Source organism: Pleurodeles waltl, chromosome 11, assembly GCF_031143425.1.
Source record: "Pleurodeles waltl isolate 20211129_DDA chromosome 11, aPleWal1.hap1.20221129, whole genome shotgun sequence".
In the NCBI taxonomy this organism is placed as follows: domain Eukaryota; kingdom Metazoa; phylum Chordata; class Amphibia; order Caudata; family Salamandridae; genus Pleurodeles; species Pleurodeles waltl.
The window spans coordinates 168,802,712-168,823,583 of NC_090450.1; the positions used below are offsets into that span (position 1 = coordinate 168,802,712).

The window sequence follows — 20,872 nt, forward strand, 5'->3', positions numbered from 1 at the left end:
CCACCATGCACATTTGGAAAGATGACATCTCTAAATCATGTTATCACCCAGAAGATCTTCAAGACATTTTGGATAGCCAGTTCCTACTGTCAGTAGGTACACAGGACCCATAAACAGATCCTACTTAGACCATGAAGGGGTCTCTGCTTCTTATTCACTTATTAGCCCTAACAATATGACGTTATTACTACGGTTTTTATCACGTGGCTAATCTTCTCAATGCATGTGTGTCTCCTGACCTTATTGTCTAAGTTCTCTATTTAGAATTTATATATGTGTGCTTTTCTTTTGTTGCTCTATATCCCTAAGCTACTTCATTGGTCTCCACTGCTTCCTTCATGCCTTTCTTACTACTGTCTCCTATTTATACTTCTTCTTTCATATGTTGAATTGTGGATAATATTCATAATATTAAAATTGTTTCTTTGAATGTTAAAGGTTTGTTACATCCTGTGAAGCATTCGAAAATTATAGATTCATTATTTAGGCATAAGGCAGGCATATGTTTACTACAAGAAACACATATTGCTGAAATAATTTGAGCTTCCACCTGAAAGAAATGGATAGGTCAGATACTTTCTTCCATAGCAATGGGCAAGAACAATGGAGCAGGGGCAGCCCCTCCGCTGTGGTCGAGGAGCAGTACCCCTGCTGGCAGCAGTAACTGCAAAACGTTTTCAACAAAATCATAATAAAATATGTCAATAATGATTTTGTTGTTAAAGAACAGGGCCTTGGGGTGTGGCAGGGACCTAGGGGGAGTGCATAGCACTCCCCTCAGTGCACATGTATGTTTTGCTGGCCGTCTCGGGCCCGCCACACACACGTGCACACTAGACTCTCTCCAACCCAGCACTGTGTTGCTGGGTTGGAGACAGCAGGCAGAGACTTCCACTCTGCCTCGACGCACCAAGCCATAGTGCTCTATCAAATCCTAACGCTGGTTTCATGCATGAGAGCAGCATTAGGATTGGCCACAGGAAAGGCTGGCAGCCAGTGCCTGCAACTTCTGGCAGCCAGAGGAGGATCAGAATGGCACGGAGAGAAAGACATGTTTTTAAAAAAATTATTATTTCTTTCTTTTTGTTCCTCCCTCTCCGCCACGCGCTGTCCCAACCCTTTTCCCTCACGTGAGCTGTGACTGCAATGGAGTGGGAATTTTATTTTGAAAAAAACATCAATTAGACATTTTAGATGAGCACTCGGATTCTGAAGGCAGATTCCTATTTGTTAAAGTGAAACTTGGTGACAACTGTATTACATTTGATTAATGTATACGGTCCAAAAGTTGATGATCCAACATTTTGGAATCACATTATCTCTGAAAATATTCTTGTTGGGGGGGGATTGTAATTTCATATGTGATCCCCTCTTGAATAGACTTTTCTCCACTAAATGTACACCTCCAAAAGCTTTTTACTTGCTTAAAACACTGTTTAAAGATACACAACTTGCTGACATTTGGAGATTACATTTCCTTACCCATAAAGACTTTACCTTTCTCTCCAATCGTTGTAATTCTCATTCACACTTAGATTATTTACTGGTGTCCAGAGACTTGGTAAAATCTATAATTCAGCCTTCAATCTAACATATTGACATTTCCAGTCATGCAATGATTTCACTATGTTTGCAAGTCAATAAATCTTCCATTGCTCATTCTGGATGGCACATGAATGTTGATACTGTTTTTCAAGATGTTCATAAAGGTACCTTAATATCCGCTATCCAAGATTATTTTTCCCTCAACCACGAAGGTGTAACATTTCCTATATACAATGGGAAGTCTTTAAAGCTAGAATGGCTAAAAAAAACAAGGCATTTAATGTAAAACTATTACATTTGGAGAAACACATTGCTAAATTTGAAATGTTATTAATCTCTTATACCAATATTAATTTTAAAACTATACTACAAAAACCTAGATATGAATATAATTCTTTGCTAAGTAAAAGAGATGGAGTGGAACTTTGAAACCAAAACGCCAAATTGCGATTTAATGGATGTGGGAAATTGTTAGCTAGCTATCTTTGCATCAAAAAGATACAACTCAAATGCCTGCTATTAATAGAGATAATGGTACGATTGCTTCATCTCCTCCTGAGATTGTTGATGAATTCCTTCAGTTTTATTCATCATCACATAACAAACCTGACTTCCTTGTCTTTCAATTGATAGCTACCTTTTTAAACACTGCTAACCTTTTTCATCTCTCCCAACATGACAAGTCCAAACTAGATATTCCCTTATCTGGGGAGGAAATTCTAACAGCTATTTATTCACTGAAACCTCAAAAATCCCTGCGATCAGATGATATCCCTGCAAAATGTAATAAAGCATTCTTTAATGTCCTTACTCCCCATATACATCTCATATTTACCGATTTCAGTAAACCAGGTATGGTTGTGTGATCTTTCACTGAAGCTTTAATAACATTATTGCCTAAACCAGGTAAGGATCAAAGTAAGGCCCATATTTATACTTTTTTGCGCCACATTTGTATCATTTTATTACGAAAAAGTGGCACAAACTTACAAAATACAATCATATTTTGTAAGTTTGCCCGGTTTAGCGTCAAATAATGACGTAAGTTGGGTGCAAAAAAAGTATAAATATGGTCCTAACTATCACTCTATCTCTTTCATAAATCAAGATTGTAAAGTATTTGACAAATTTCTGGCCACAAGATGATACAACATTTTATCATTACTCTACATATAGATCAAACAGATTTCACAAAAAATAGATTTTTTGACAAAAACACAAAACTTCTGTTTCATGTAATAGATGCCATTCTTACATATACTTCACCACCTGGACTTAATGCTCTAGATGCTGAAAAAATCATGGATAAAGTTCATTGGCAATTCCCATTTCATTCAGTATTTTCTTTTAATTTTGGATTTATTAAAATGGTATCAGTGTTATATTGTTTCCCTTCAGCAAGGCTTTTTATTACCAGTCAATTCTTTGACTCTTTTTTTTTACTTTATAGAGGCACCAGTCAAGGATGTCCATTATCACCCCATCTTTGTTGGTAGCCATCGAACCCTTGCTTTCTAATATCCGACATTCTTATGAAATTACAGGAATTAACATTGCAATTATTATACTGAAAACATCTGTGTACGCAGCTGATGTCTTCCTACACCTTAGTAGCCCAACCACCTCTATACCTGCAGTACAAAATCACATACACAAATACTCTTATGTTTCAGGAAACACCTTAAATACTAATAAAGCAAAATGTTTCCCCTCAAGGTTCATTGCACCCCAGATGTGTTAGACAATACTTATATCTTTTGTCAAAAAGAGAAAGAAAAATATTTAGGAATCCAATTTTTACACTTTCATAAAGATTTAATTACTTTAAATTGTGATTCTTTGATTACTAAAGTTAAAGATAAAACTCACAATTGGTCTCTATTATACTTATCATGGTGGGGTAAATTTGAAGCTATTAAAATGGTGCCAGCTCCGGTTAACTTTTGCACTTTATCACTGCTTCCGTTACAATTACTTCTCATATTCTATAACAAACTAGATAGCATTGCCTTCAAATTTCTTTTACATCATAAACCACCATGACTTTGCTATTACAGACTCAAACTTTACAAATTTAATGGAAGATTTGGTTTACCAGATTTTTTCAATTATCATAAAACATTTATTTTAAAACAAGTTTCACTTCGGTTTTCATGAATTGACACTGTTTGTTCACCTAATTTGCTCCAAGTGGAACAACATTGGGTCTCACCATTTCCTTTACAGACATTATTATCTTTGACTAACTCTGACACACTTCTTAAATCCCCTGCCATTATCACATCTACCAAACTAATTATACATGATTTTGATTTCTCTATCCTCACATATCCCAGACTCTATTAAGCTATTTCTATGGCCCAATCCAGAGATAAAATTGAATCACATCATCAAATTTGGGAAATCATTGATAAATACTAGTATTTTCTACCTTGGAGATATCTAAGATAACATAGTTTTATTGTCATTTTCTGGATTACAATGTAAGCTATTGTTACCTGATACAGCAGTCCACAAGTATGATATTCTAAATAATGCTATACTTCATTATTTTCCAAATTTGTTACCCCAAAATACCACCCCTGAGTCAAAGATTTGTATTAGGGCCTTTTCTGCTCCTCTGCATATAGTTTCTAAGTTTTGCAAACAATTAAAAACTATCTGTCAATTTTCTTAGTAATTACTGGAATACATGACTGTCTACTGAGTTTTCCCTGGATGACTGGAAGTACATTTGCCTGACAAATAAAAAGGGTTGGTTTCCTGTGACTTTAAACAAATGCTTTTATCTTATTGAATTGTTTATGGACTGCATGTAAATAATATACTGCTAAGCCTATTAATCCCCCTTTTAACATGAAGGGTCTTTAAAACATTTTGATTGAATGTACAGTAATATTGCAGGTTTGGAAAAATGTTTAATATATTGAAATCAAAATACTTCCCATCACTGATAGCCTCACATACAGCATGGTTATTTGTAGATCTACTGCACTGTCTTCCAAATCAACAGATTCCCATAGTAACCTTCTTTACCTCACAATCTCTAGAGCTATTAAATCCATCATGACTAATTGTAAAGCCACTGAAGCATTCACTGTTCATACCTGATGGTCTTGGGTTACATGTGCTAAATGTGAAGCTCAATTATCTTTTAGAGGAACATGTGAAACTCCTCCAATGTTTCAAATGTTTTGGGGACCATTTGATTTATTGCTATATGCATATGATATATCTCTTAATGCATGTGTTGTTTCCTATTACTGTAATTTAAAGTCTGTGGCATATGAGGTAGCTCTTGTTTGTCCATATTCAACATTTCCTTTTCTCCTAGCTACATGATTCCTAGTTATTTTAGGTATATTTATAATCCAATTAAGGTATTTCATTGTTTTAGCATATTTATTCTATATATATATATACCACTATAATATACTTTTTTATGCTGTCTTTTAAAAATCACAAAAAGATTTGGAACTAAAGGAAAATACTGCCAAAAACAAGCCATTCTGCCAAACTGGCATTTTCTTCGTAGACTGCAGGCCATAAGACATTCAGAGAGGGATGGGCTGCTTCGATAAAACCATGCCCTCATGGCCCCATTTTAGTAGCGGTACCCTGTAGTGAGGGGATGGTTTCTACGTTGTTGGTTTGCAGTCAAGCTCCACAGGAGGAATTCAGACGAGACAGAAAAGAAAAACCTATGTGAAAGAGCATGCATTTTTTCTAGTTTGTCTTTTAATTCCATTTAAATATTTTAAACTGACTAAAAGTAAGTAATATAGGAAAAAATGCTAGTTTGTGATTATTCGAATATCGATGACTGCTGCACTCAAGAGATTAATTGTCATAGGTATGAAAGGACACATCTTTTCAGTTTAAACTGCAAAATATGCAATTTAAATTAGTCAGATCTTTTTGACAATGTGCCTGATTTAGATCTTAACTGTATTACCGCTAAACCACAGTGGCAGTGGTCTCAAGTACTCTGTCAAGCTGACAGTGTTCTGACCGCTGTAACTAGAGCTGTTCAGGTGCAGTCCGCGTAAATGGAGTGTACGCCATGGCATTAGCTGTAACCTGCAGCTGGCGCCATGAACTCCAATGTTGGTGAGTAGCATTCCGTCACCGTTGCGACGGTGACTTTGGGCCGGCCATATTTAGATAACACAGTCGAGCTGGCGGTGTACCAGCAGTGGTCCCATGACGGCGGGAGTCCGTTGCGGTACCCCGTCAACATTGAACTATGGCTCTATCTATTGGATGGATGTTAGCAGCCCACATTTGATGTCTATTGGACAATTGTGAACACTTGCAAAACACACTTTAAAACACACCCCATTTCAGACCATGATCCTTTGCCATTCCACTGCTGTCCACCATTCTGAGGATGACTTTGCCCCTGAACAGCCAGGTATATTTTCGTTTGTCTGTTCTTCCTGTTTTTTTCACTTTTTCATTTTTTCATTATTTTTCAAATCACTTTAGGGACTCTAGTATATATTTTTGCTTCACTGTGACAGGGAGGAGGAACCCACATTTTACAGAGGGAGAATTGACAGTCATGGTGGATGAAATTATTAGAGTAGAGCCACAATTGTTTGGAGCACAAGTACAAAATGCTACCATATCTCAGAAAAGGCAAATGAAGAACAGAATAGTCAACAGAGTGAAAGCTGTAGCTAACAATCTGCACACATGGGATGAAATTAGGAAGAGGCAGAATGACCTGCGAGGGAGAGTCTGTCCTCTGGCCTCCAAGCATCACATAGATGCCCAAAGGACTGGTGTTGGTTCTCCCAGCCCCCGCTCACAACTCTTTCCCTGGGAGGAGAAGGTCTTGCAGATTCTACATCCTGAAGGCTTGACGGGAACATCCGGTGGAGAGGAGACTGTTAAGGTACACCTATATATTTCTTACTAATCACAAATGGAGTCCTTACCCTCAATTTAGCTGCTAAGAATGTTTCTAGGCACCTCTCACATTTTTTAAATTTAGTTTCCAAACTACCTTGTGTTCTCCAAATCAGTACCATCAAGGTTGTTATAATCTATTTAACAATGACCAATATGTATTGTCAGATTGTGTATTGTCCCCCATGGATCACCCCTTGCATTTGACTAGTTCTCTGCTGTATCTCAATGTAGGTTGTTTTACTTCAAAAAACAGGTTCCAAACTACACCCATATTCATTTGAAGGCATAGTGCTTGTAAGATATATCTCAACCTATTCACATTATACACATATGTATGTACTTATAGTAAATGTTTGCTTAATTTTCACTGTGTTAATTTATAGGTATATGTTAATCACCTTTTCACAAGTATTGGCAATTCAATAATGCAATGTGATGTTGCCTAACCTTCTTTCAAATGCTGTTTTGATCCAGTATGTTGTCACCTTCTCGTTACTGCATTGAATTGATCTACCTGCTTGCATACATTATAGTGTGTATATTCAAAGGTTTCCAGCCATGTTCTGTGGCATGTTGATTATAAGTAGTATTGATACACAATTTACTTTGCAGTGTTCATATGATGACTACTTCCATTTGATCCAATAAGCTGTACCACTGTTTGTTTTTGAGGCTGCTAGGCCTTGAAATGGCTCAGCTCTCAATTCTACTTTGTTGAGATACATGGCACATGGTACATGGAATGTTCACTTTTTAAGTAGCATTTTACTTTTCAGCACACTTTCCCATCATTGTTACTGAAGTGTGCACATTAACCTACATGAGTAAAACGTGAAAAATCATGCAAAGGCCCCAACTTCCCATTAATCATATGTATTTAATTTTTTAGGGTGGTGTCATACATAGCTGAAGACAGATTTGATGTACAATACAGACCTTTAATGTATTTTTATTTTGTAATTCCTATTAGGACCACTCTAGGGCAAGTGGACTACCGTCTGCAACCGAAGACACCTCCATTCCAGGCCAAGATCAAATCTTCAGTGAGGACGCCACTCCTGCAGGTTTGGATGATCAAGGGATGCCTGGTCCTTTTGTTCTGTTTGGGCAGACAGCCCCAGTGAGTCACACTTGGCCCTCACCTATACCTCCCATCCCAGCTGCTATAACAACACAGCTTGTGTCCCCCAGTCCTGTCTACTGTTGGGCAACCACCACCACCTCTACTTGTGCCAGGACCCAGGGGGACCACATGGCCTCAAAGGCACAGAGTAGTGGGAGTAGTTGTTGTAGGAGGGAATCAGTGGGCCAGGAAAGGGAGGCCACTGCCATCATTGTCACCCAGCCCACCATTAACCGAGTCTTAGGAGCAATACTACGGTCCCAAGATGTGATGGGCCAGATCCTAACAGAAATCAGGGATCTTAAGCAGGTGCAGAGGAGGTAGATCCGTGAGCTTCAGAAGTGCGAGTCTGATTTGTGCTCCTTGACTGGGGTGATGTTTGATATTTACTGTCAGAAGTGCAGGGCTTTTCTTGTACCATCTACCCCTGTCTGTGGTCCTTCTACATCAGGACCCAATACATCTTGCACAGCCACAGACAGGGAGGCCCTGCCACAATAGGAAACTGATCCACCCATCCCAGTCCCTGAACCTGTGCCACCGGACCACCAGGAGATGATGACAAGACCTCCAACAACTCCTCCAAGATACCTCCACCACTTCCTCCCCAGAACCTAATTTCCTCCAGTGTGTGTCCACCATTCACTCTAAGGACTAAAAAATGAACACATTTACATTTTCTGAGGAGAAATGTATTTTGTACATTACAGGGAGTGCAGAATTATTAGGCAAGTTGTATTTTTGAGGATTAATTTTATTATTGAACAACAACCATGTTCTCAATGAACCCAAAAACTCATTAATATCAAAGCTGAATATTTTTGGAAGTAGTTTTTAGTTTGTTTTTAGTTTTAGCTATGTTAGGGGGATATCTGTGTGTGCAGGTGACTATTACTGTGCATAATTATTAGGCAACTTAACAAAAAAAAATATATACCCATTTCAATTATTTATTATTACCAGTGAAACCAATATAACATCTCAACATTCACAAATATACATTTCTGACATTCAAAAACAAAACAAAAACAAATCAGTGACCAATATAGCCACCTTTCTTTGCAAGGACCCTCAAAAGCCTGCCATCCATGGATTCTGTCAGTGTTTTGATCTGTTCACCATCAACATTGCGTGCAGCAGCAACCACAGCCTCCCAGACACTGTTCAGAGAGGTGTACTGTTTTCCCTCCTTGTAAATCTCACATTTGATGATGGACCACAGGTTCTCAATGGGGTTCAGATCAGGTGAACAAGGAGGCCATGTCATTAGATGTCCTTCTTTTATATCCTTTCTTGCCAGCCACGCTGTGGAGTACTTGGACGCGTGTGATGGAGCATTGTCCTGCATGAAAATCATGTTTGTCTTGAAGGATGCAGACTTCTTCCTGTACCACTGCTTGAAGAAGGTGTCTTCCAGGAACTGGCAGTAGGACTGGGAGTTGAGCTTGACTCCATCCTCAACCCGAAAAGGCCCCACAAGCTCATCTTTGATGATACCAGCCCAAACCAGTACTCCACCTCCACCTTGCTGGCATCTGAGTCAGACTGGAGCTCTCTGTCCTTTACCAATCCAGCCACGGGCCCATCCATCTGGCCCATCAAGACTCACTCTCATTTCATCAGTCCATAAAACCTTAGAAAAATCAGTCTTGAGATATTTCTTGTCCCAGTCCTGACGTTTCAGCTTGTGTGTCTTGTTCAGTGGTGGTCATCTTTCAGCCTTTCTTACCTTGGCCATGTCTCTGAGTATTGCACACCTTGTGCTTTTGGGCACTCCAGTGATGTTGCAGCTCTGAAATATGGCCAAACTGGTGGCAAGTGGCATCGTGGCAGCTGCACGCTTGACTTTTCTCAGTTCATGGGCACATATTTTGCGCCTTGGTTTTTCCACACGCTTCTTGCGACCCTGTTGACTATTTTGAATGAAACGCTTGATTGTTCGATGATCACGCTTCAGAAGCTTTGCAATTTTAAGAGTGCTGCATCCCTCTGCAAGATATCTCACTATTTTTGACTTTTCTGAGCCTGTCAAGTCCTTCTTTTGACCCATTTTGCCAAAGGAAAGGAAGTTGCCTAATAATTATGCACACCTGATATAGGATGTTGATGTCATTAGACCACACCCCTTCTCATTACAGAGATGCACATCACCTAATATGCTTAATTGGTAGTAGGCTTTCGATGCCTATACAGCTTGGAGTAAGACAACATGCATAAAGAGGATGATGTGGTCAAAATACTCATTTGCCTAATAATTCTGCACTCCCTGTAGACTCCAAACGACTTGTGCTCAACAAATATAGTTTCATCCACCATGATGGACTTTTGTTTTTTATTCCTGTCCTTTTTTATTCTTGTTTCAAATCTAGTGCACACATCTTTTTGTTCAAAATAAGGCACATAAAACAAAGTGAACAATTGGTGTTATATTTATTGTGGTAAATCCTTTTCTATGTCTCTGGACACCATCATTGTTGAAATCTGTCAAACAATACGATACTAAAACAAATAAGAGATACCGACTTGGTGATATGTTTCCCATGTTAAAAAGATGGAAAAAGAAACAATTAAATCTGAATGTTTTGGTGTCATATATTTCTAGGTAACAAGTTTGTGACACAGTCAAACATGCTTTTCACAAACAATGCAGAAGCCAAACAGTCTGTGCCATTTAGAAGTTGGCAATCCAGAACTTGAACACCATAAAAGAAAGGGAATATTACATGAAATCAAATTAAATAGGCAAACTATTTTAGATCCATGACCTCAGCTGGAACCAGACATCCTGCCTTCAAAGTAGGAATCCTACATCAATAACACCAATAGTCTACATCATGGCAGTAACAACATTTAAAGCCATATACCCATTTCAGGTCAATGTGGCAGTATCTGGTACAATGTCACAACCACCATTCAGCGGTGTGTTAAAAAAGTTCTTTCAACTATGATGAGATACATCAACAGCTTCCTACACTGAACACAAATGTAAGACTTAGCCAACTTTAAGGGAGACCTGTTTTCTATGGCTTGACATGCATATGTGGTTAGAGCAAGTTAAACAGCACATATTGCCCTGGTGTGAATATCCAACAGAAAAAAGTTTGATACAATCTTAAGAACTTCCATTCAATCACAGTGCAAGTTGTCGCTGTAAAGGATCTGTCCATGCCAATTAGGTGTCTGTCCCAGGATCAACCCACGTTCCCTTTATAGCTTCAACAACAGCACTTCATTGCAAATGTCACAACTTTGAAATGTCCGAAGGAAGATGATATCTGTAAAGGACACTGAACGAGAATAACAAGGGAAAATTAATGACTTTACATGTACTATTTGACTTAATTGGTAAGTTAGGAGGACACATATACTTAGCACAAGCAAAGTTAATCTATGTCAATAAACACAGTGGACAATGTAGGGAAACTCTGATCCACAAACATCTTGGCCTTAGAAGTTCCTGCACTGATCATTTGTTCCAAATTACCATTGCAGACTGATATGTTGAGTATGTCACAAGTTGTTCTGACATTGGATGTCACAACATGTAAGGGTACACTAACACTCAGGTGAAGAAGTGCTCAATGACATCTTGACATAGGTCAATTTCTTTCTTTTTACCACTGTCATCTTCGTTGGGCATTTTGGCATTCTCACCCAGTGGCTCTTCATGGTCTCCCTCCTCTGAGAGGATTTAGATGTTCTGTTGTGGGGCAATGTTGTGCAAAATGCAGCAAGCAGCCGTGTTTTGGCACACCTTATCGAGTGAGTAGAGAAGGGCTCCACCAGTCTTGCCCAAACACCAAATTCAAGCCTTCAGGAACCCAAAAGCCCGCTCCAGTGGCCCCTGTGTTCTTCCATGGTCCTCACCTAAGCAGACTTCCCCTGGTGTTGTTGGATTCCTCAGCAGTGCCAACAGCCATGGTTGGTTGAGAGACTCTGAGTCTCCTACATGGACGCAATCAATTGATAGATTAAATTCATATCAAGCAATTGTAAAATAGGATTAAAGCTAATGAACCTCAAGTTATAGTGTACTTACCAACAAGCATGGCCCTCTGAGGTCCAAGTTGTGACATTTTCAAGGGTATGGTCCTGTTCTGCAGTTGAAAGGAATCACGTGTTGACCCAGGAAAGTGGGCACACACACTTCAGATGTATAAATCCTGTAAGCAGATAACTAGCACATTGAAAGAAAGGAAGGCCCATATTTATACTTGGTTTGCGCCAAATTATCGTAATTTTATTTACGCTAATTCAGCGCAAACCTAATTCCATAGTTAAACTTTGGCGCTAGTCACGTCTAGTACCAAAGTTATTGAATTTGTGTCGGTTTTTGCTTATGGAAAAAAGGCGTTCCTGGGCAATAACCCACGCTATGGCCCTAGTGCTATATTTATCCTCCCATGCTGAATTCACACATGGGAGGAGAAGTCCCATAAATAATGGCGCTAAATTTGCTTAGCACCATTATTTAACGCTTGGGAATGGGCAGGGGTAGGGGACCTGTGGGACGATTTCGATGGTGGAACACCTTGGAATAAGCCCACAGGTGCCCTTCCCAGGCTCCATGGACACCCCCACCCACACCAAAGGGACAGTGGAGGATGGGGGACCCGATTCCAGGTAAGTACAGGTAAGTAGAGGTAAGTATTTACCTCTTTTTTTTCACTTGCTATGGGGGGGCCTAACTTGGGCCCCCCTACATGGCACTGGGCCCAATGGCCCTGCCCAGGGGACTTAAGTCCCCTGGGCAGGGCCATTGGGCTGGGGGGCATGACTTCTGTCTTTACTTAGACAGGAGTCATGTCCATGGGCGTTGTGCGTGAAAGAATGGCGCTAGTCAGGTGAGAGTCCTTATTTTGACTCTAACCTGACTAGCGCTATTCTTTCACGCACAACCTCCAGTTTTCCCTACGCCTCCTCCACCCGGTTAGCGTCATGTATTTTGATGTTAACCATTCCTTAAATATGGCACCAGGCTGGTGCTCTGGAATGGTGCTAGCCAGCGCTATACTTTTTGATGCAAACCTGCGCTAATGCAGGTTTGCGTCAAAAAGTATAAATCAGGGTCGAAGTTCTTCTGATTCTGGTAGGCTTTTCCCTGGTGTAAGGTAGCACCAAGGAAATATGTGTGCCATCAATTGCTCCAACCACATGTGGTAGGCCACCTAAATCATAAAATTCTCCCTTCACATTGGCCAAATCCTGAGCTCTTGGAAACAGGATGACATTTTTGATGTTTCTCATCATTGGACTTTTTGTAGCACACCACTGAAAGTTGGCTGTGGCATGCCTCCAGATACTGCCAAGTGTTTCCAGAAGAGACAGTGGCCACAAAATGAAGTATTGACGTAAGTGTCACTATTGGTATTAACACCGTTTTATTCCTATTGGTATTAACTCAGTTTTATTCCTATTGTTAGGCAGAGAAGAGGCTCCAGCTGCTGACACGAATCCAGTATAGTTTGCCTATTTAATTTTAACTTTTTGTTATGATCCTTTCCTCCATAGTGGCAGGGTCTGAAAACAGACTGAAGACTTGAGTTCTCCTAACCATGTCTGGGTTCATATGTCTGCATGAAAGAAAAACAAACTAACAATTAAAATTGTCACACAAGACTTTCACAATCAACACAAATCTAATTTCTTGGTTAGATTTGTCATCTTATTGTGTCATGTATGTTACCACATTTTTCAAACATCTTTACTACTTCAAATCAATTTTTTTCTTTACGTATGGCATTTCTTTACAAATAAGTGAATAATACATAAAAAATGTATTATTTGCACATTATTTTCATTTGTTTTTAAATTACAGTCAACAAGTATAACATACACTGCGGGACTATCGATGTCAAGCATAGTAACTTTCACTTTTTATGTCATATCTTGGCAAAAATACGTTACATATACATATCTGAGATTTGTTTACAAAATAGCCAATATTTTGAGTGATGGTGATGCACAAATAAGTTAAAAGTACACAGCTAAATGTCCTAACATTGGCGGGTGCCTGACCTTGCCCTCAGGACATTGGCTGTCCGAAGGCTGTTGGTGGAAGTTGACCAAGTAGTAGGTGGAACACTCCATGACAGACATTGCCATAGGGTAAAGTATGTGATGGCTATGCAGAAAAGCCAATGGCTGTGTCCATCTATGCTGTAAAGCATGTACGGGGAGTACTTGTATGCGGCATCTGGAAAAAAAGCTCACTTGCCTCCTAACACTGCAACCAACACCTCTTTGAATGTTGCTGCTGTTACCAATCTCTGGGAGCCAGGATGCTGGGAAAAGCAGGTGACATGATCTGCCCAGTCCCCTGAGGAGTTGGTGATCCTCACCAGGGAGGTCCTGTCCCTATACAATCAGCCATATGGGAACCCAGAGGAACAGGTACATATTTGAGTGGGAAATGTTTCACAAATTAACTTGTTCCTCCTTTGAATACAGACTAAGTTGAACCCTTTTGTTCATGAGTGAAGTGTTGTTATTGGAGTGTAGTGAACTGAATGGTTGGCTGGGTACAGAATGTTGTTTGACAATGCTAGAAATGTCTGTACATTGAAATGAAAAATCACCTGAAAGAATAAGCTCCATTTTCAGTTCAAGTCACTCCCAGTTCCAGATTTTATTAGACAAACTGCAGGCCGCTGATTTCCAGTGATCAGTAGACAATGTACCACTAGTATGAGTGAAAACATACAGCCCATGTCGAAATGAGTGACATGTAAATGCAAGAAGAATCCTCAAAGTTGAGGAGTTGTCTGATGCTATTCTGTCAAGTGAAATTACATCCCATAATTTGAAATTGGAGTATATGTATGCTTCAAACATATCATGGTGCCGCATACGGAGGAAAGTAATTTCCTGTGGCACACATTTAAGTGACACAGACTCTCAACCATCCATACAAGTATGTTGTATTAATACACACTTGTTCCTACATGACCCAACAGCAGGTTCTCACTGACACATGGCACCCCTTCCACACTGCCTTTAGTCACTATGGCCTACATTTATACTTTTTTTGTGCCGCCTTTGCATCATATTTTTATGCAAAAGTGGCACAAACTTACAAAATATAATTGTGTTTTATAAATTGGCGCCGCTTTTGCGTCAAAAACTGATACAAATGCGGTGCAAAAAAATAATAAATATGGGCCTATTTGTGATGCAAACCATAGTATCTGCCTCTATAAAGTTTAGGCATGAAGCAATGTAGCTGTGCATGGGGTTATGGTCAAATAATGTACAGAATGTTTGGCCTTTTGGTTCTCACAATAATTTGGATTAATCAGGATTGACTTTCATTACAATAAAGGTTTCCTGCCCTGGCCTAGATGATGTTTGTGACCTGGATTGGTAACATGAGGAGATAGAAAGTGTTGAGGATACTCAACAGATCAATGCCATCCAGGGGCTTAGTGGCCAGATGACACAGATGCTAGCTTACCTGGATGGCATTCACGATTCCATCTCTGGTATACAGAGGTCATTCCATGGTCTGGCGTCCTCATTGATCGCAGCCTCCCACCCATTCCAACCTCCCTTCCCATCTCCCACCCCTTCCCTATCCAATATCCCCCTTACCAGCCCTATCCAAAGCACATACACACATTTGCATGCACCCACTCAAGCACACACAAGCAAACACACAACAGCAAGAAACACACACAAAGAGACACCACACACCCCTATCACCACCACATGCATATCCAGAGCGACACACCCACCATGACACAAACATCCGCTACCACCACTCATGCAGACACAACAACCACCATAACACAAACATCCATACCCATCACTACCACACATGCAGACACAACACCCACTATTACACAAACATACACACACATATGCCCCAATAGTGGACATTTTGGACTATACTGATTGATGATAAATTGAGAAAAAATTAGAGAAGTATCTCATGCTGATATAAAAGTTAATTTAATTTTGAATACCTTTGTCCTGGCCTTATTTTTTTATTGTTGCTGATTGTTTGCTGTGAATGTTATTTCTGCTAATGTGCTAATGTGTGTGCCATGCACTTACTCTAATTTGTAACAGTGACAAGCACAGGATTTAATTTTTAGATATCTTTGGAATGCATACATTAGTGTTGTACATTTGTGATGGACATGTTAATTTTGGTGCAAGCATTCATCATGTTACTGGACACTTCCATCAAAATTACATGTGTTTCTGGTTTTTTGACTGGAAAATGCCTTTGAGTTTATTTTAACATGGTCGGTCTTTAACATACACATATGCATTACACAGGGAACCTGACACTAAAGTTCCATGACATATGTTGTTTGTCATAAACTGCGCCAACCAAGGGGACATGTGACCTTCATACATCTCCAACATGTTTTCAATTCAGAGTTAGCATTGGTTGTACATTCTGTGTTTCATTTTGTAGTGCAATTGCTACATTTTTGTAGTCAATTGCTACATTGTCAAGGATTTATATAGTTCCTATTCGGTATGCTGTTTATGTATATGATATGATATGATAGTTTAGGGAAAATTATTGCACACACTGTACGGACACATTTCGAGTTGGGATTGATAAGACTTTTTGTGTAGGTGTCCATCACCATGAAGACAGTTCGTAACAAATTAGTGAGTGTTTATGATCATTTGTCTTACTACAACATTGCAGATAGATGTTTTGCAAATCATTGTAGTCTTGCTTGCAAGTATTTGTTATACATGCATGAGGCCTGTGCTAATTTACTCTGCCAATTCGGAGGATGACAGGTAATACAGTGACTTACATCCCGTTCTGGGAATGATGGGGTTGATTTTCATCTCGGTCCAGAAACAGCAGCAATGGCAGGACTTGTATGATTGGATTCATGGCAGCAGAAAATGTGAAAACTTGGAAAAAGGTGCATTTTGCCAGTTTATCCCTCCCAATCCGTCAGCTCAGATGTGGAGGTTTAGCTGCCACAGTTCCATCAGTGGGAAGGCACATTGTGATTAGCTCAGCAGTAAAAGTTGCTGAGGTCCCGCCACCAGCCACTTTTGTCTATGGCACCGTCGACGTGGGTGTTGATTCATGGTGGTGGTGGTGGTTCGTCAGCGGTCGTTCATCTCTGGGCTTGCCAACATCTAAATATAATGGGCGGACCACCTACTAGGCGGATGGGAAACCCGATGAAAAATTTATCAAGATCTAAATCAGGCCCAATATGATCTAACATTTATTAAACACAAAAAACTAGAATTAAAACGCTATTAATGACAAACAACCCTATTATTTTTCTATGGAGAACTTTGTTGAACTTAAATTGTGTTTTTAGCGTTGGACCTAGCTCTTTCTGCAGGGTCATCCTTTGTCTTTTTTCTTTTGCCGTTTCCCTTCACTTTTGCAAAATTTGTTTTTGTTGGCTTTAATACTCTTGACACTTTACCATTGCTGACCAGTGCGAAAGTGCAGGTGCACTGTAGTCTAAGACATGCTAACAGTGGCTTATTCACTGTTGGTATATTTAATTTAATTATAAGTCCCTAGTAAAGTGCACTACATATGAACAAGGCATATAAATTAAATGCCTCTAGTGGGTCTGCAGCACTAATTGGTCCAACCACTTAAGAAGCCTTTTAAACATGTCTAAGGCCTGCCTCTGCAGAGCCTGTATTTGCAGTTTTACTGCCATGTCAACTTGCCATTTCAAACCTCTTTCAAAGACTTAAAATCCCCTTTTATTACACATAAGGCACCCCCAAGGAAGTCCCTAGGTAGCGCATAGGGCAGGGTGCTGTGTAAGTTAAGGACAGAACATATACTTTTTAGTTTTACATGTCCTGGTAGTGAGAAACTCCCAAATTTGTTTTTCACTACTGTGGGGCTCACCCTCCTCATAGGATAACAATGGGAATTCCTTAATACATTTATCAAGTGTAATTCTGATTAAAAGCAGAAAGAGTTGTCATGTTTAGTACCTATGGAAGTGTAATGATAAATCCTCTTTAATGGTAAAGTCAAATTTATCATTACTATGTCACTTTGAGAAAGTTGTCATTTTTTTACTGCTAGCCCTGTGTACCTGCTACCTGCTTCCAATATGTCTGGAGTAGGTGACAGCTGGGCACTATGCATTCTTTCTAGATAGCCACACACAATGTGAGAGTAAGGGTAACTTGATCAGCCTTAATCAGTAATTAACTGGCTTGATGGTGGGGCAGATTTCATACTGCCTCACTTACACTTGAATTGGCTTGTCAAGTCCACCCACAATGGGGCTTAACAACCCTCTTTGTCACCCCAGCCATCTGGAAGCCAAGACAAGGGAGGGGGACGCTGGGCACCTGTGTGCTTCAAAGGCATGCTTCTAGAAGCTTCTCCCGCCCTCCAGAAACAGGGCACCAAATTATAAATACTGGACCTAAGACACCGCCACTTCAGTACACTGCTGGACCTGTGGATACTCTGTCAGTAAGATGGACTGCTGTGCTGCTGAATGGAATGCCCCTCTGCTGGACTGCTACTTTGCTGGACCCCTTTTTTGCTGTGCTGACCTGTGCCTGCTGGCCTCTTGCCTGGGACTGACGAGGACTGGACCTGTATCTCTACAACCCTCAACCTAGAATGACTGCAAGGGGAGATGACTAGCCTCATGTTTTTGAAGTCTCAGGGACATAAAAGACATTCAACCAACCTTCTGCTGCACTTGGACTCTGCCATTTGTGAGCCTGCCCTACCAAATGTTACCACCCCAGTCCTGGACCCTAGGAAGTGGTCATAAGGGGGTCTGCCCTCTGTGGTCCTCACCGTTACCACCACAAAGCCTTGCAAAGCAACGGCACACAGAATGTGCACCAGGAATTTAAAGTACAGTGTTCAGTGGGAATTAAGTGGGTCCCTGTAACGGGCATGCGCTCTAATGTGGTTGGTCTGAACTCTTGATGTTGTCCTGGTCCAGTGCAACCAGATAAGCACTGTTGGCGTGTTGCACCTTTATGTGCTATTTTCACCAAAATCTTTAAAACTGCATATCTCGGGAATTACCTATTGGATTGGTGTTGTTTTGGTCTTGTCTTACTCATAAAAATAGTCTCTATTTTTGTAGACTGATGTGGAGTCTTTTTGTGGTGTTTGTCAATGCATTACTGTAATTAAAGTGTTGCACAAATACATTAACATTGCCTCTCGAGTTAAAACCTGACTGCTCTGTGTCAAGTTACCAGAGGATGAGCACAGGTTATTTTACGGTGTATATCTGACTTACCCTAACTTGTATTGTGGTCTCTACATAGGCAGGTTGCATACCTCTGCCAACCAGAGACCCAATTTCTAGCACTTATGAATTCCTTCCCAAAGAAAATATTTGTAGAAAATCCATCCTTTTGATTAATTGTCCAAATATTGGTAAATTTCCAATAGATCCTGATTTTCAAATAGAGATGGCATACTGTAACTTAAGGTTCTGATTCGAGAATTCTCAGGACCAAAGGATAATCACTGAAAATGTCAAAAACAGGTGACATTTTATTTAAATGCAAGACTCTTAAGAAGACAGGCACTCCAGTCACTGTCCTAGTTTCAGAGTGACCGCCACCTCTCATCTTTGTTATCCTTCATTGCATCTACTACAACGAAAATGGATTACAACTATTTTAAACATACCTCACCAAAATAATATGTTTACCTCATTTCCACTGTGTCAAACCTCAGGCTCCAGGTTACCTCTTTTCCAAACCACTATTTATGATTTTTGAGCATGAAAGGTAAGTATGTGGTACTTGTTTGCTGAATTGCACACAAAATGCCACTGGTTTCAAATATTTTTCACCTTAGTCCATATGCCTAATATTTTTCCTGAGCTGTGCTCATTGCAGTGACGTGATTCTTAAATGGACAGGTTATTGAGAGTCAGAGGAGGAAACTGTAAGAAACTGGATTATCAGTTGACAGGAGTGAAATTCCCACAAAAGCCACTGAATAATTATATGCTTAACCCACTGGCAGCTTGGCAGAAAACAGTCAGGCTTAATTTAGTGGCAATGTGTAAATTATTTATGCAGCACCCAAACAGTAATAAAGTGAAAACGTAACAGAAGAATAATCCCAAACCAATATGGAAAAATAGAGGACACTTTAATAAATAAATTGACTCCAAAATGTTAAACGTTGTATCTCTGGGGGAGTGATTGAATCATGGTTTATGGCACTTGGCATAGTCCTGGTGCAAACAGTGCATACAGACTTGCCTGCTGCATGCCAGAAGCACACTTGCTGTATGCATCCGCTGCACAGATGCAGAGCAGCTGCCCTTAAGTAGACCCTGGGAGGGGGAGGACTGTGGGAGATTGATGGGTGGGCTAAAAAGATGGGGAAGTAGAGGCAGGAATCAGGTGTCAGGAAGAGCAGGTAAGGTGCAGGGACATGGTAGGAGGGTGGGGGCCTGTGGGGAGCGCAACTGAGGGAGCAAAGGTCCTAAAAGAGAGAGAAAAGGCACAAACAACAGCAGAATTAGAAAGTTTAAGGAAAAATATCACCAAAAAGGCATGAATGACCAACTACAGGTGAGTGGTTGTGCCAGTCTCGGACAAAGTCACAAGTTCAGACTGACAGGGAAAGAGCACCAGTAGAGTATGGGATCAGGTGCAGCCCAATAACAGTTGTATCTTTTGTCCTTGATGCACGGACTGCACAATGATGCAATGCAAGGCTATGTGTGTGATTTGTCTGGGCTGCAAGGGAAGGTCCTGTGTAGGTCTGAGTCATATTATGTTTCGTCTGGTGAGTCTGCTTATCAGTTGCTGTGAGGTGGACAAAGTGAGGCTCATCGTTGGTCTGTGTCATGCTCTTCCTGACACCTCATTCCTGCCTCTACTTCCCCATCTTTGGAGCCCACCCACCAATCTCCCACACTCCTCCCCCTCCCAGGGTCTACTTAAGGGCAGCTGCTCTGCATCTGTGCAGCAGATGCATACAGCAAGTGTGCTTCTGGCATGCAGCAGGCAAGTCTGTATGCACTGTTTGCACCAGGACTGTGCTCAGTGCCATAAACCATGATTCAATCACTCCCCCAGAGATAAGGCGCAGCACTCATTCGATCAGTCAACCCAGGAAGTCTCTCTTTCCACTGCTGGCTTTTCCTGCTACATACCATGGTAGGAGCCTTCCCCTGCACCCACTGTAGGTTCACCTGCAACAGCCTACCCACACATCTTACAGAAGCTCCAGCAGAACCATCAAAACTCCACCTAATACCCCATGCTACAGCAAACCCACACTCGAAAGCTCACTCGCATGCATGCTCCTCAACACAC

The 20,872-nt window shown here is 40.5% G+C and overlaps 1 protein-coding gene across 3 annotated transcripts in view; it reads left to right on the top strand.

Moving 5' to 3' along the window:
• Positions 1 to 20,872, top strand: part of LOC138265539 (P2Y purinoceptor 12-like) — a 393,379-nt gene that overhangs the window by 53,509 nt on the left and 318,998 nt on the right. The window contains exon 1 of one of the 3 annotated variants that reach the window (XM_069213351.1): positions 7,483 to 7,526. The exons of the other annotated variants lie outside the window; for them this stretch is intronic. The gene's annotated coding sequence lies outside the window, so the exon portion shown is untranslated. Of the gene's footprint in view, positions 1 to 7,482; positions 7,527 to 20,872 lie in introns of those variants that run through there. 3 annotated transcript variants of the gene reach the window in all.